The sequence below is a fragment of the Peromyscus californicus genome, unplaced genomic scaffold (assembly GCF_007827085.1).
Source record: "Peromyscus californicus insignis strain IS unplaced genomic scaffold, ASM782708v3 Scaffold_5__1_contigs__length_169319896, whole genome shotgun sequence".
In the NCBI taxonomy this organism is placed as follows: Eukaryota; Metazoa; Chordata; class Mammalia; order Rodentia; family Cricetidae; genus Peromyscus; species Peromyscus californicus.
The window spans coordinates 135,107,465-135,123,626 of record NW_026294573.1 but is presented as its reverse complement, the minus strand read 5'-3'; the positions used below and the strand labels follow the sequence as shown (position 1 = coordinate 135,123,626).

At 37.3% G+C, this 16,162-nt stretch overlaps 1 protein-coding gene across 12 annotated transcripts in view; it reads left to right on the top strand.

The window, feature by feature from the left end:
• St18 (ST18 C2H2C-type zinc finger transcription factor) overlaps nucleotides 1-16,162 on the top strand; it is a 319,839-nt gene that overhangs the window by 183,367 nt on the left and 120,310 nt on the right. For 3 of the 12 annotated variants that reach the window (XM_052718282.1, XM_052718281.1, XM_052718265.1), the window contains exon 1: nucleotides 5,836-5,907. The exons of 7 other annotated variants lie outside the window; for them this stretch is intronic. The gene's annotated coding sequence lies outside the window, so the exon portion shown is untranslated. Of the gene's footprint in view, nucleotides 1-4,983; nucleotides 5,103-5,804; nucleotides 5,908-8,752; nucleotides 8,895-16,162 lie in introns of those variants that run through there. 2 more of the 12 variants (XM_052718267.1, XM_052718266.1) reach the window with 2 other exon arrangements.

The window sequence follows — 16,162 nt, the reverse complement described above, 5'->3', positions numbered from 1 at the left end:
TAGTCATATTCGTGTTACAGCAGGAGCATCATCTAAGTTCCAAGGCTTTAATATTTTAAACTTGGATACACTGTGTCTTGGAGCACGTGGGGTTTGTATCTAAAACCTGTATATGTTAGAACCTTTCACAAGACTCTAATTCGACTGTGTTTAAATGAGACTTTTTTAGTGACTGTCATTCTTCTATCACACCAAAAAGAAAGATTTAAAGTTTTGTGTGGTTCCTCTTCTGTGAAGCAATTGCAGGTGATGAGAAAAGACAAGGCGTGCTTGGAGCTGTCCAAGGTAGCTGGCTTCTGAAAGTTAACCAGTATAAAAATGCATTGCTTTGTAGCTATGTAATTGGTTTACTCTCCATTTTTGAAAGTTAGCATTATATTGCTATTAGAATAATAAACATAGTGAATTATAGTAAATATTTTCAGATAATGTAGCAGTCTTAGTTATAACTACATTTAAAAACTCAGAAACAGTTCAAACATTCATGAAGCTAACTAGTGTTTCAGTTTGCAGCTTTAAATTATTTAAGTAGAAATGAACAAAATTCACATTTATCAGATATAGAACTCCATGTCATCAACATGGAAGCACCATGGAAATAGTCTCTGGGGCATAAGCAGTGTGGACAAACATACTAAAAAATGCAACTTGCAGGCATTTATTGCTCTTGAAATTAATTCTTATCCTTGTGTGACCTTTCATGTCTGCTATAGAAACCCAAAAGATCATAATTGTTTGATATGAAATGCAAAAGAATAGTTAAGTTGAAAGTTTAACATCATGAAATTCAAAATCCCAAGTGGTATATAAACATTAAGAGAAACTTTGGACTGCTAATCCTAGGAAATGAGTTTTATGGATTGAATTCAACAAGGCTTCAGAAATGGCTCCATCTGCTGCCTAGCAGCTGCTGAAAGGATAAATTTAATTCATTAATTCATTTGGAAAAAAGGATCCAAGTAGTAAAGACTTCATTGCTCGTAATGCATATAGGTGGAAACACACTGAGAAGTGGTCCTGGTGTCATCCTAGATAATGAGCTACATTGTCTTCTATTTTTGGTAAAGGTCTTCAGGACTGAGTCAATGCGATGTTGATTTTTAGACAATAGCTAATCATTTTGAAATAGTTCAATGCTAAAAAAAAAAAAACAGGGAAGTTTAAAGTCTCAGTTTTAACCCAAGGAACTGCGGAAACCTAAAAAAGAAGCTTTCTCATACTGCATATGTGTCTATGGGAGGTAGTATATGTGTCTATACCTACCATATGTACATATGCATTTATATTTACACATAAATGTGCCATTGAAGTGAATAATTCCCGTCAGGGACATTTGTATTAGATAGACATCCTATATCATCTTAGAAATATCCAAAAATATGTAGTATTTAACATTAATATAAGTAGATCATATCTTAGATTCAAAATTTGTATCTACTCAAGGGTTGGAAGGTCAAATAACACTAGTTTTCTTCACCCATATTCTTCTCCTAACATTGCTTGTCTAGTCTTTCTTTCCAGTCATACTTAGCAACCTGATTTAAAAGATTAGAAAGTTGTACCAGAAGTCCTTTCCTGTCCCCTCTGTGACATTAATCATTTTGGCATTAGTGTTAAAAATCTGTAAGACATGGGTATACATTTTAATTGAATGGGTTATACAGAATACTTTGGTATCTTTCTGTAAGTGTAATGAAGTTTTGATGCTAAGTTTCTCAAATCATATTCAACCATCATGATCAGGTATTAGAAAGTTTATATTGTTTAATATTAAACCTCAATCACTTTGATGGATTTTCTTAACTGCTAGCATTTTAATGGGAGCCAGGTTTCCTTAGAATTATACAGCTCACCTTTTCTGACTAGGTAAATACTTCCTGGTTGCCAGTTAATTGATCTGTGATAGAGATAAGAGTATCCCCAAGACAAGGCTGTTTCAGGAACCAGTGTATATTTTAGCCATTTTTTTTCTGCTTGATGATTTCAGGAATGGTATTTAGCTTTCCAACATGGCCCACAGCTCACTGTAGTGTGTGCTGGGTTTACTATAAAGGTTCTGTGTGTACCCTGTGGGCTGGGTTAAGAATCAGGGCTTATGCATTTACTTGTACTGTTGCATTGTTTAGACAGCTTTGGTTTAGTTTTGATCTTTTTTTTTTTTTTTCTTTTTGCCTTTGAGGCTCTTCCACAGTGTCAGCTGCTGACTGATAGTAGGGAAACTGCCTCGTGGTGTGAATGAAAGGGACCTAGCGGTTGGTAAACAGAGATAAGGAATAAATAGAGCACAGGCAAAAGGAGATAGTTCTGTGGGGGCCCAGATTGCTGCCAGTCTGTTCAGGGGAGATGCGGAGCCTGTCCTTTTCCCAGATTAAATTAGTGTGCGAAATCTCCAGTGACCTCCTCCCCTTCTCCCCACACTCTTCAGCCAAGCTGAACAGCCTCTGCTGTAAAGTATTCATTTTACCCAGGGACACACGGACAATAGAGCTCTCCCTGATACTCATGGACAGCTGTCGTCATTCAGAGGGCTCTCAGCATTTCATTTTTCATAGGAGTTAAAAGGGTTTTTACCTTGGAAGTGAAAGGGGCAGGAACACAACTTTGCCAGTTCTGAGGCTGCTTGGGCAAGGGGTCTGACTGAGGCAGGGGTGAGCTGTGAACAAAAAAAGAATCTGCCCAGGGAACTGATTCTTTTTGTTGTGCTTAATTTGATTAAGCAAGGACAGAAATTAAATTTCAACTCTATGTTCCTTATTAGGAGAAAATACCTTTGATTCTGAAAGTTTTTTGAAATTAAAGTCATCAGTGCACAGTAGACAATTTGTATCCACCTGGTCTACTTTCATTTTGCCTAAATATGCATGCATTTTATTGGCCGTGAATAAGCATGGGTAAATATTAGGTCTGTGAGATACCTCGGTAGTCCCATACTTTTTATTTTTTTAGTGATTTACTGCAAATATATTCAGCATTTGACTGATTAAATAGACCTTCGGCAACCTTGAGGGTCACTGTGTAGAGTATGTACATAGAAAATGCATCAGCCCATTGTACCCTGGCAGCTAATGAGATTGGTCGTTAAGTAAATGACACAAAGCCTACAAAAAAAGCTTACAGCTCACTAGAGTATCACAGAGTGTCCCCGCACACCACACAACGACACAAACACTGGACTAACCTAGCCCACCCTGCTTTATTCTACATCACTGCTTCCCTGATGTCAGCGTGAGAAGCAGAACAAAGGCTAGGAGGGAGCGGTAAGTCAGTCTGGCAATGAAGCCCTAGGGAGAAAGTGGAACAATCTCAACCTAACTGTGCGGCTGAAAGTCCATTTCTGGATAAGTGGGTCCAGATGAAGGGATTTTGCTATTACTTCTAGAAATATTGCCTCAGTGACCAATGTTCTGTTTCTGTTGTTATTGTTGTATTGTTTTGCTGTTTCACAAAAGTTTGTGAATCTCAGAAGTCCAGTGCATCCCAAATGGCAAGTGAACATAAATTTGAGAGGTGGGTATTTGTTGGAGATGAGGGGGCATTAATAAATAACTACTGTTCAGGTGTGTGTCTAGATTTGAAAACTTTCAAATGCATGAGGCAACTTTAATTTTAGTTTGTCCTACTGCTTGTAAAACAAGAAGGGAACCCAGGGCATGAATGTAACTGGTGAACTTCATTTCTTGATGTGATAAAATTGTTCCAGCATTTAATGTATATTTAATATCAGCTATGGGATAGTCAGTGTCTTAAAAAAAATTAGTCGATCAATCAAACACTGCAAAACAAGAAAATAAGAGCTCCTCTTTTGCTCAGACACTTCCATTTAATCTAATATTGAAATAAAAATCACTGTAGTATGTGCTTTTGAATGGAATCAGTAGTCATTTGCTTGCTGTAGTTGGAAGGGAAAAAAATAAAACTATCTGACACTGAAGCCGCACTGGCTTACTCTTTCCTGGGGAAAAAAATATACTTGCAGTATTGAAGTGTAACATTGCAGGATCCGTTTAGAGAAATATGGCAGCAGGGAGTTGCCAGAAAGTCTGATTTGCCTTGCTGAAATATCTGTCTGGCTTAGATGTGGATTTTCTGAGGATGTTTAGTTCAAGAAAGGATGATTTTGTTACAAGATATTCAGGTAAATTAAATATTTTCTTCTAACAACTGTCAGCTGAATGAGTTGCCAATGGCATAATGAACTCTTGATGATCTCATAGAAAACATTTTAAAAGTATTGTTAACATAGCATTTTATTTGTAACTAGATGTATTCATAATATCAGTGTCAGGATTCAATTTTTAAAGGCATTGCATTTAATATTAAACTGACATCTCATAGTCATCTGCTCATGAATTAAAACGACATCGTGTAGAAATCAGTTTGCTAACTTACAGTCCTTGCACTGAAAATTTGTTATTTGTATAGGGATGTAAAATGTTTTGTCTATTAATAATCCTGAGAGATTCATAACATAGGTTCATGATATGGTCTAAGTGATCAGAGGTTATATGCTTCCTTTTATTTTTGTCTTGAAGAACTTTTCCTGTTACAAATGTGTTCTCAGCTTTCATTTTATTTATATGATGTGAGACTATTACATATCTGTGCATAGTATGTTTTATATTCTTCAATTCTGTTTTTTCCAAAGCAACCAGAATTTGCAGGAAGTTCATTTCATGACAAAGATTAATGTTGTCTTATTGATTTCAAGTGAAATATGTGCAGGAAAGATTTGCTTTGATTTAGTTAACTTGAGAAAATTCTAAATGTCACCCCTTCAACATGCCTTTCATGGGGTTGGAATCACAGAAAACAGAAAGCCATCTGAAAATGGCCACACTTGCTTCCTAGCAATTTTAGTTTAGGGCAGAGTTATGCAAATAGTTTACTCCCACAGTCGTTGTTAGTACTCCATGTTATCTTTCTATGCTGAGCATTTTTCATCTGAATCACCTGTGTTATAGTTTCTTTTCCCATAGTTGCTAGTGCTTGTCCTGTTACTACAAGAGGGAATGTTTCAGGAAGCATGCAGTCCTTTGGTTGACACAGCTGTTTCCTCCCATCCTCACTGGTGCAGCAGAGCACGGCAAACTTGACCGAAGTCGGTGAGTTGCTTCTCTGCAGATGAAACAAAATAGATTTATTTTACAGAAATGTAATTTTCATTGTTCAAAGCAAATAAGGACTGAGCTATAATCAGGACCAGAGGGCATAGGTCACTACTTTGGTCTTATGTGAATTTACTTCCACCCGTATTGTATTTTAAAGATTTTCCAAATTATAGTTAAGAAAGTAATGTTAGTGCTGGATAACCCCTTTCTTTAAAGAAATTTAAAGAGTTTGTGTTGAGAGAAAGAAACTTTGTTTTAATGAACTTTTATTTCAGTTACCTAGTTAACAAATGTGTCTTAAAACTGTTTGGTCAGAAGATTTTAGTACATGCTGTGAGCAATGTAGAGTTCCTTGCTACACCCAGGAATGTACTGAGAGCAACAGCCAACATTTCCTGGAGAAAGAAAGGACAGCTGTTGCACAGCATCACGGAGAAGCATGCATTTAAAACCTGGTTCTTCCACTAAGTGTGTGACTCTGGCTAGTTTAACTTTTTTAGCCTCAGTTTCCTGGTCTGTTTAATGGGGACCAGGACAGTACTAGAAAACAAGTGTTGTGTGAAAACTGAACAAGATAAGGTATATAATGTTCCTGGTGTGGCATGCTTGCAGATTTGAACTTCTGCTTGAGGTTCACACAGCAAGTGGATGCCACACTAGGCCACATCACAGTTCCTGTTCTCTCCCACAGTGTAGAACCTTGTCCTCGCTTCACTTTCAGAGGCCCCAGTTCTGTGAGATTCTTTGAAGGACTGTGTCAACTCCATGTTGTGTGCTTCTGTGCGCATACCAATCTAAGGTAATGTGCTTAGACTGTAAGTGTATGCTAAGTATAGGCAGCTAAACTGACTTTTTAAATGGTTGTTTAGTAACTTTCAGAAGAGCATATAAGAATTCTGTTGTATTTCTACATAAACTTCCTGTAAGAAATATTTACTAATATTTAAAGTTAAAGTGAACCATCTATAATTTAAGTAATTAGAGCAAAGTTCCTTAACTATTGAGATTATAGTTCAATCTTATTCATATTTTTTATTAATGATTTTAATTTCTTGTGCCACTGGGATTTACCTAATTTTTAGCTTACATTATTTCTTTTCACTTAGCCCTTGAATTAAGTATAAGCATTCTTTCTTCAAAGCTGTAATTATTGAAAAGTACTTTATTTTACTTTTTATCTATATAACGATACTTGAGCTTCATTTATTGCTGAGTGTTTTATAACGTAAGATAAAATTCCATACTAGTGACCTCTAAGAGATACCTAGATTGCATTATAATATTTGAATATTATTTTGTCAAATGTTGCAACAAATCTATGAACCTTTCAGAAAAAAAATAAAGTTTCCATTTTGGGGAGAATGTTGTTGGTAAGGAAAATTTTTCCAATTCCATATAACCTGTGCCTATGGGAGAATTTTCTGATTCCATATATCCTATGCCTATGGGAGAGTATTGTTGACTCACAAAAAAATGCTAGTGCATTCTGTCTTTAAATTATTATTTATATTTTATATATAACTAAATTTTATAATAGAGTAGGATTTTGAATTGTGATAATTTATTTGATTTATACTGTATAAATACAAAGTTGCTAGAGATATCTGCCCAAGTTTGCTAAAAATTCTTTAATAAATTTCTAATTTGCTGATGATAAATATGTTAATTGATACTGGTCTAATGAGGAACTGCACTTGGCTATTCCATGAAAAACACTGATAATACAATTTTATAAAAACAAAGTATAAATTTTTGTGGTGTATTTTCCAGATCTCTCACAACTCTAAAGTTGCATAGTTTAATTTTCTAGGTTCTGAGGTTTTCCTCATGCAGAAAGCATGGCTAAATGCTGGTTTGGAAAACCTACCTCCTTTTTTATGTGTCACATACATGTTCAGTATCTATGTGGATAAATTCATGCTTGGCCTGAACCAAACTTAGCTACCATTGTTTACATTGTTATGCAGAACCAGACTAACCTGAAATGGTTAATTGCTTAAAAGTAACAAACAGCATTTCTTTCCTGGAATACAAATAAAAAAGAATATGAAAACAGAGTGATCTTGCTATTGAAAGGCTGGTTTGTAAGTGATCATCAGTTGTCAAGATGTTTTGTTTGCTTGTTGTTTCAGTGGTAGAATTGCTCTAATTTCATTTATTTACCTCTTTTACCTTTTTCTCCTTCAAATATCAAACAGTTGTGGAGAATTAGTCTTAAGACTATTCTTAAAGGTGTAAAAAAGGTGAGGATGAAATATGCTCTGAAGAAAATGAAATCAGGAAAAGATTGAGGCTGACATTGTAACTGCTCCAGAAAGAGGGCACTAATTTGAGCATACAACCTGCAACACACAGAGCCCTTGGTGCTTTTGTGTGGGTGAAAGATACCAGTGTCTCCCAAAAGGGTTAAGGAAATGCATTCTGTTGCATCTGCTTACTAAATCCCTTCCTTTAGCAGAAATTCAAATTTTGTAAAGATTATTCGTTTTATTGATGCATATAATTATAATCACAAGCCATCTGCTGATTTGGCAGGCATGGTTAAAATTCTCTAACTCTCATAACCTTTCAAGTACAGTGCCCTTGGGACTCTATTTCACTTTTATATTTTGGAAAACATGTAGGGACAAATAAGGGCGGTCATCTGCAGAATGTCAGACCTGGGGAAATGAAAGAATGGGGATTGAGTTGTGTTGGTGGCTATTTTCAATAGTAGGGGAAGAAGTTATTTTCCTTTTTTTTCTGACTTCATGAAAGATGATTCTAGTTTCTATGATGAATTTTGGAAATTTTTTCCTAGGGATTAAAGCTCTGTCATTACCCTCCCAAAAGGCAGGTTTCAAGCCTAACCAAAAAGAACATGCCAAAAAACCTTCCAGACATTTCTTATGTTGGTCTTAACAGATAAATTCAGTATATTTCACCTAGTCTTTCTAAATTATGGAATATTTAATTTTTTTTTCTGAAAATATTCAGTTAAATAATCTTACAGCCTAAGATTTTGGGTTGTAAAATAACTTACACATTTTGACATCAGTCTTTAGTTGAAAGACCACATTTCTAAGCATTTTGACTATGTTATTTTGGTGTGAAATCATGCACTGGTCATATTTCACATGGCAGGAGTCTTATGTGACCTTTTTCTTCAACTATAAACATTGGAAGCTTGGTGGGCTTCCATGCCTGAATCACTTACTTCTTTGGGAGTATTTCTTCCATAATCTGATGTTATCAGCTTTAATACTCCAGTGGTCTGGCTTTGCACACAGACAAATCTCGGCAGAGTGCGAGTCAGCTTAAGGGAACTTGAAGAAGCCTTAGGAGTCCAGGACTTGGCTTCATCAGATAACAGAAGCAAGCACATACATAGCCAATGTGTTTCTCAGTCTCTCTTTCTTGCCACACACCATGAAATCATCCAGAGAATTATTATTTAGAATTTTGAAAATAAGGAAGAGAATTTCTAATTCTAGTATTGCAGAAGTAGTTTTTTCATGGCAATAGTGAAGTATATGGCTTGACTATATATTAACAATAATAACCTTCCACAGCCACCAGATACTTGGTTTGAGCCAACTTCTGTGCTGAGTTCTTTAATGGACAGCTTCATTTATTACTCAGAATAACCGTGTCTATCTTTACAGAGGAAGCAATGGAGACTGAATCATGAGGTGCTTTTCATGTCACCAGAGAAACGAAAACTTGAGTCCATGCTCTTAATAGTTCCCCATGTATAATGGCTGAAATAGCATCAGCAGCAAGTCGTCAAATAATGCTGGGTCCTAGGTATATCTGGGTTCTATTATAGTTAAATATGACTAACACATTGAATAAATCAGATGAGGTGACCCGACAAGCTGCTTTATTTTCCTTGTCGTCAACATCTGTCATTTTAAGGGTGACCTCTGGAGTCCTTTTGGTCCCCCAAATTCTGTAGCTGTAAACAATTTATAATTAAAACATGAATTTGAAAAATAATTTAAAGACAACATAAGCACTCAAGATACCTCTCAAATGGATATTTACCATGCCAATTAACCCCGATAGCAAAAATAGCCTGTTATGAACCATGTGAACTTTATGTCTAACCTAAATATTAGATTAAGAGTTTAACATTTGGTCTCACACTGAAAACTCTTAGCTCTGTGAGATAAACACAAATGCTCAGAAGCATCTGATAATTGAATTCCAACTTTGTATATTTTGATACTAATATCACACTGACATCAAGCTAACTACCAACCGAAGTGTTTTATGTCTATAAATCCTCACAACTACCACACCAGGTCAACAGCCAATAGCACAAAGTCAGTTCTCCTGCCCTACCTGGAGGTGAGAAAAACGGCACTGGTGAGAGACCATGCACAGCCATGACTCCATGCATGGCTGTGAGAGCAGAACCCAGCTGAGGCCAGGCACAGTGACACTGTGAAGACATGTGCACATGCTTTGCTTTCAGGTTTTTTCTATGAGATTTCATTAAGTTTGACTTGAAAGAAAGTTCCACTCCTCTAGACAAATGTTTGAAACCCTAGACTACAGTCTACAGCATATGTAGACACATCACAGTCTTTGCTTTTGTACTAATCTTAATTAGCTTGTGACTTAATCATATAGTTTTCTTAAATTATTACAGAATTAACCTAGGGTACTTTTAATCTTTTACAAATGCTATGCTGAAAGCATAACAACAAATAAAAAGACAACAAGGTTTGACAAAAATCCCTTAGAAGATAAACTATCTTTAAAGCTGTTTGTTCTTCTTATTGCCTAAGAGAGAAACTCAGAACATTACTAAGAATTGCTTATATGTTTCTTCAGAGAAGAAATAATTTAAGAAGGAATTGTTTCAGTTACGATATTGTAAATCTTAGATGCCCATCAAGTGCCCCCGAGTTTTAATATATTATTTCAACTGGATATGATTTTAAGTAATTTGTTTGTAGTATTTACTAAACGCCAAGGAAGAGAAATAACAATGTAAATATCAAAAATAAATAGGAAAAGATTGCTTGGGTTTTATATAATTGGTTGACTAAGAAATATTTGTGTGCCTAGGTTTCTAAAATGTAGAGAATGAACACAAGCCTAGGCCCATGACTCCGAGCATGTATGAGTCAGCATAGGGCAAAGTGATACAAACAAATCGGTATTCATATGACAATAGGTTTATTGAAACAAGTTATGGCCAGGTATAGTTACACTCAGACTCTCAGCCTTAAAGTATAGGGCCCAGGAACAGCCTGTTCTACCCATCCTTTAAAAGATGACGCTGCAGCATAAAGAACAGAGTGGCTCTTAGCAGAGGCCATGCTGTTGCTCAGAGATGGCATCACGGAAGCTCTCATAGAGAAAGCTCTCAAACAGTGTTGGAGCTATACATTCAACAGACTTGCTGAGAACCTATTATGTTCCACTTACTTTGTTAAGCAGCGATGCTAGTACATGAGGATTCACAGTGCTTACAGCCAGGTAGGAAGAATGAGTGGAGAGTAGAATACTTGTATTGTGTAGAAGGCAAGCCCAGGATTTGAGAACTAGAAAAGATTAATAAGTGAGTACTACAAGAATATGTAAATGTACACCATGCACCTATCATCTGGACACTGGGAATTTGATCTTAGGAACCACATACAAAGTAGAAATGACAGCCATCTGTCTTGGACAACCATGTGAATGATGAATCAAGACAGTATATTCAGAAGGAAGAGTTGTTCAGAGGGAATCATGTTGGGTTCTTCAGGGAGTATTACATTTCCGACAACTGGTACTGACGGTGAGTGGATGAAGGTCAAGATTAAGATCCAGGATGGAAAACGGACATTTGAATGTGGTTCTTAAGTAGTATATTGACAATGAGAAAAGAGCCCAAATTGTAACTGGAGGACCAACTATGAATGGGAAAATGGAGAAAAGGGAGCTTAACAAGGGAAGAATCTAGAGAAGGCTGCAGAAAAACTGGGGTGTTAGAAGGCGAGATATAAACATGTTTTCATTAGCTGGACAATAATGTTAACTGCTCAGAAAATGACTGATAACCCACCGTTAGCTCTGTCAGAGAGAAAGTCACTGATGACAACATCCAGAGCAGTGTCAATGGAATTGGGTTGGAAGCCAGATGTCTATGTGTAGGAAAAGTTAGGTAAGAAGAAGAAAGTTTCTGGGTATTTCAGTAGGTTTGACTCTGAGGAGCAGAGACAGCAGTATAGGAGAGAGGAGTATATGTGGAGAGGCAGCAGAATGATAGGAATTGGAAAGAAAGGGGATGTGGAGGAAGCAGGACACAAATGCAAGGAGAGTATCTTGGGAACCCACTCTTAGAGAAGAAGGCACAAATTCAGGGAGATGTGTAGGAAGTATAAGGATGAGCTGCATCAGGCAGTGTGGACCAATGCAAAACTCCCTGCACAGCTTTGTTGACCCAATGTGAAATGCAAATCTTCAACTGTGAGGCCCTTTAGCATGTCAGCTTTTATTACTTACTTTATTTATATATAAGATTAAAAATTAAGGCTTCTATCTAACAAGAGAGACCTAGAGACCCAGAAGAGCTTTGGAGTGTCCCCTGGAAAGTAAGCTATCATAAAAGATACAGGCAGTTAGTGGGTTAAAGCAGTGTCCACTTTGCTTACTATTCTTTAAGCTGCGGCCATCTGCAGGAAGGAGTAGCAGAAGATGAGACTGGCTTCTCTCCAGAGCGTGTGTCTGTGGAGGGAAGTGGCCAGAGAGGAGCTAGAATCTAGCGGGCAGCAGATACCTCTGCTCTTCAGTGCATTCAGCCTAGTATTTTTGTTTTGTACTGGAGACAAAACAAAATTTTGCTAGTTTTCTCTTCATGGTTAACATCCCCTCCAGTCCATCTCCTCATGTCCTGCTTACTTCTTGTCTAGAAGCTGGCTCCCCTGCCTCATATGTCTGTTCAGAGCTGCTTAATGTCTTCCTATCTTGCATAGCATACAATTCAAACTTCTTAAATGGTCTGTTTGGCTTTACCAGCTGATAAACAGACCAGAACTAGTTTACATACTACACACTTTACTCATTTACAGTGAGTTTGGTAGTGTTCAGTCTGTCCTGAGTTCTGCAACCATCGCCAATGATCATTTTAGAATATTTTTACTTTCCCCCAAACCTTCTGTCCTTCTCATTTAGCATCCTCTCAAATGTTTTCTTCCAGTTCTAGACAGCCAGCATTCTACTTTGTACATCTGTAGAGATGTGTCTTCTAAACATTTCATGTAATTGAAATCACATTTGCTAGTTTTCTCTTCATTTGTGGGTTTTGTGCCTGACTTCTTTCATCTAACAATATTTTCACGGCTTGTCACTATTTTAGCATATATCAGTATTTCACTTGCTTTTATTGGCAAATAATATTCCACTTTTCATTATTTGATATAATTTTGGGTTGTATCTACATGGGTTGTGTCTACATGTTGGTAATTGTGAATTATGCTGTGAGGACAATTGTATAATCTGTGTGGATATGTTTTTATTCTCATGCATGTAGCTTGTAGTTATATTGCTGGATTAGAGTGACTTTGTATTTGACTATTTGAGGTGATACTAGGTGTTTCCTAGTGTGCTTGGGCCCTTCTGTGTTCTTACCAGCAATGTACACTCTTCTTCACGGCCTTGCCAGGATTTGTGACCTTCTCTTCGATTTTTTTTCAATCCGTGTGGGTGTAAAATGACATCTCGTTTTGGTCTCAAGTATGTTTCTCTGTGGCTAATGAGGCTGAGTGTCACTTTCTGTGCTTATTAAGTCACTTGTATATTGTCTTTGGGAAAATGTCTGTACAAATCTTTCCTCCATTTAACAAAAATTTTAATTATAACTACTATTATATCTTAATTGCATATCATGACATTTCCAGGCATACATCCACTTGATAATTTACTTTCTTCTATCCTTTCTTGCCCTCCCCTTTGGCCAGGTCTAATTGGGCTGCTTTTTGTTATTGGGTTATAATCATTTACAATATATTATAGATACATGGACATGTTTATACACGGACACATGAATCTCTCTCTCTCTTTCTGTCACTCTGTATCTGTCTGTCTGTCTCTCTCTGTGTAGGGGGAACAGAAAGTGTGAAGTGTGTTTGTGAGCATGTGCTTATGAGTCCAGAAGAAAACTTGGGTGCCATTCCTCAAGTGCCATCCACCTTATTATTTTGAAACAGGATCTCTTGCTGACCTGGTGTTCAATAAGCAGGCTACCACAGATATCCTGCCTACTTCAACATCCCCAGCATTGGAATAACAAGCACACTGGCATAGCCTGTTTGTTTGTTTGTTTTTAAACATGGGTTCTAGGGTTTGATTTCAGAATCTCATGCTTGAACAGCAAGCATTTCACTGACTGAGCCATCTCCCCAGCCCCGATGCATATGGCTCTTTACTGTCTCAAATCAACAAAGCTTGATTTGATCCCTTGATGAAAATGGCTCCTACACTCTACCTGACATTATTTTTCTATAGCACTTATTACCTACTTTAATCTGTGCTGTGTGTGTATTTACTCTGGTTTTGGATCTGCTCCTCAGTGGGAACATAGTTTCAGTGATGTAAATGGCTCCTATACTCTACCTGACATTATTTTTCTATAGCATTTATTACCTACTTTAATCTGTGCTGTGTATGTATTTACTCTGGTTTTGGATCTGCTTCTCAGTGGGAACATAGTTTCAGTACTGTCCATTTCTGCATCTCTATCACCCTTCCATGATGCTACAGACTTGCACAGTGGAGAACCTGGACCTCGGAGCAAGATGCCAGTCCCCAGGAGTTCCGAGATACTGATGAACTAGGAAATTTGTAGGTTTTCTGTGCTACAATTCTATTTTAATGGTGAAATGATGAATAATTTCTGATTGATATAGCTGTGTGTGCAGCATTTATATCAGTCTCTAGAACAGAATAGGAACAACCAGTAAATATCTTTGAATGAGTATTAATGAATTTTCCTATGTTCAGATCCACTTTTCTACTTTCTGTTTAACTAGTCTACATTACTTTATTCAGTAAGCAGTTTCATTGTGACATTACTGCACATGCATAATAGTGTACGTTGACCACATTTATCCCCTTTTGCTTTCAATATCCCTCCTCCTTTCTTTTCTCTCTCTTCCATATCCTTTTTCTGTCTCTTGTTCGCTTGAAGAACATCTCCAAAGATTTAATGCCCCTCATCAACACTGTGGCGACCTGGAGCTGCTGTGGGTGGAGCACACACCTGTGGACTCCACTTAGTAACTATCCTGGAGTTCTGAACTGAACTGGACCTCCATGGTTCTGGTGTCTGCTGAGTGTTTGCAGTGTACCATGGCTTTGTGTGCTGTGTGGCTCATGCAGTACTCACTATTCTAGAGTAAGTTTCTGTTATTGTCCACAGGAAATGTGAAAGGTAGGGAGATTAAGTGCATCTCTGAGACCAAAGAATACATGAGCTAGATTTAGATACTACATCAGGCTATTGTTACAGCCAAAGAACATCCTCATTCTAACTTTGTTGCCTCAGGCCAGGGTTCACAGTTTCCAGTCATCATGATGCTCACTTACCAAGTCTTTTCCAGCATACTGGTTTTGTGACTCCTACTGCATTCCAGTGTACTGTTTACTACTGGTAAATTTTCTTACATCCCTTCCAATCTATAACTGGTCTCATTGAACCACAAAAGTTCACCTCCCTCAGTGACCCTATTCTGGGTCTAGGATTTGGTAAAAGACATGGAGTGGATAGATTCCATCTGCCTCTTAGCCAGAGAAATCCAGCATGAGGAATGGTAATGCCAGATGAGGTTTTGTATGGGAATTCTTACAGTATAGTAAGTTCATTCACCATAAACTATAAATAGTGTCAATTCCTGAGGAGTTTAGTCCAGTGCCTGAGATAACTGATTTGTATGAGACTGGAAACCACCATTATCTCACTTGGAATCAGTGTGCTGAAGTAAGTCCATTTGTATGTTTGTGTGAAAAAATTGCCCTTTTCTATTGTCCTTTTGTTTTACCCTCTTGTTTTTCTAGAAGTGCCCAATTTAGTTCTCCAAAGCATTCAAACATGTAGTCATTCTTCCAGTTTAATATGACTGGCTTAACTGTGACAATCCTTAAATGTGACTGTTTTTTCCCCTATGTATCCAAGCTAGTAGTTTTGTGAAGAGAAAAATATAGTGGCATTATGCATATGTTTATATTTTTGTTTTCATCCCTGTGTGTGTGTGTGTGTGTGTGTGTGTGTGAGAGAGAGAGAGAGAGAGAGAGAGAGAGAGAGAGAGAGAGAGAGAGAGAGAGATACATGTGTGTACAGGATGTATGGTGTGGAGCACTCACTCATGCCTGCACATTTTCAACCCTGAGGTTGAGATTGGATATCTTCTTCTGTCACTCTCTACTTTATTTTTTGAGACATTGTCTCTTACTGAACCCGGAGCTCATTGTTTTGTCTAGACTTTCTAGTACCAGTGAGTGAGCCTCCAAGGTATGCCATTCTCTGCTTCCACAAGTATAGGATGTCAGGCACATGTGACTGTGCTGAGCTTTCACATAAGCTGAGGATCAGAACTCAGGTCCTCACACTGGCATGGCAAGCATTTTACCCATCAAGTTCTTTCCAGACCCTGCTTCTGTTTGCTTGTAAAGTAGATATCAGTTTATTAATAAATTGTTCATAATATTCCTTCCCAACATGCAAGAGTCTAAGACAAAAAAATTGTTGTGAGTTTGAGGCCAGTCTAGACTACATAGTGAATTCTAGGCTGGCTTAAACAGTGAGATATCTCAAAACAAACCAACAAAAACTAAAAAGATCCTCTTTCCTTTCAGGCATAGCATCAACAGAACACAATAATTAACTTGAACTATTCATCACATTGTGGAGTCTCAGTGTATACTTTTACGCTCACAGTTTTTGCACATGCTGTGGGAGCTTGCATGTTTTATCTGTAAATATTTAATGCATTGATTTAATATATTATTTTCCTAACATACATATCCCAGAGAAAGTGGCCTTAGCCTAGAGTCTTCTTATTAATTAGCGGGCTGGTCTT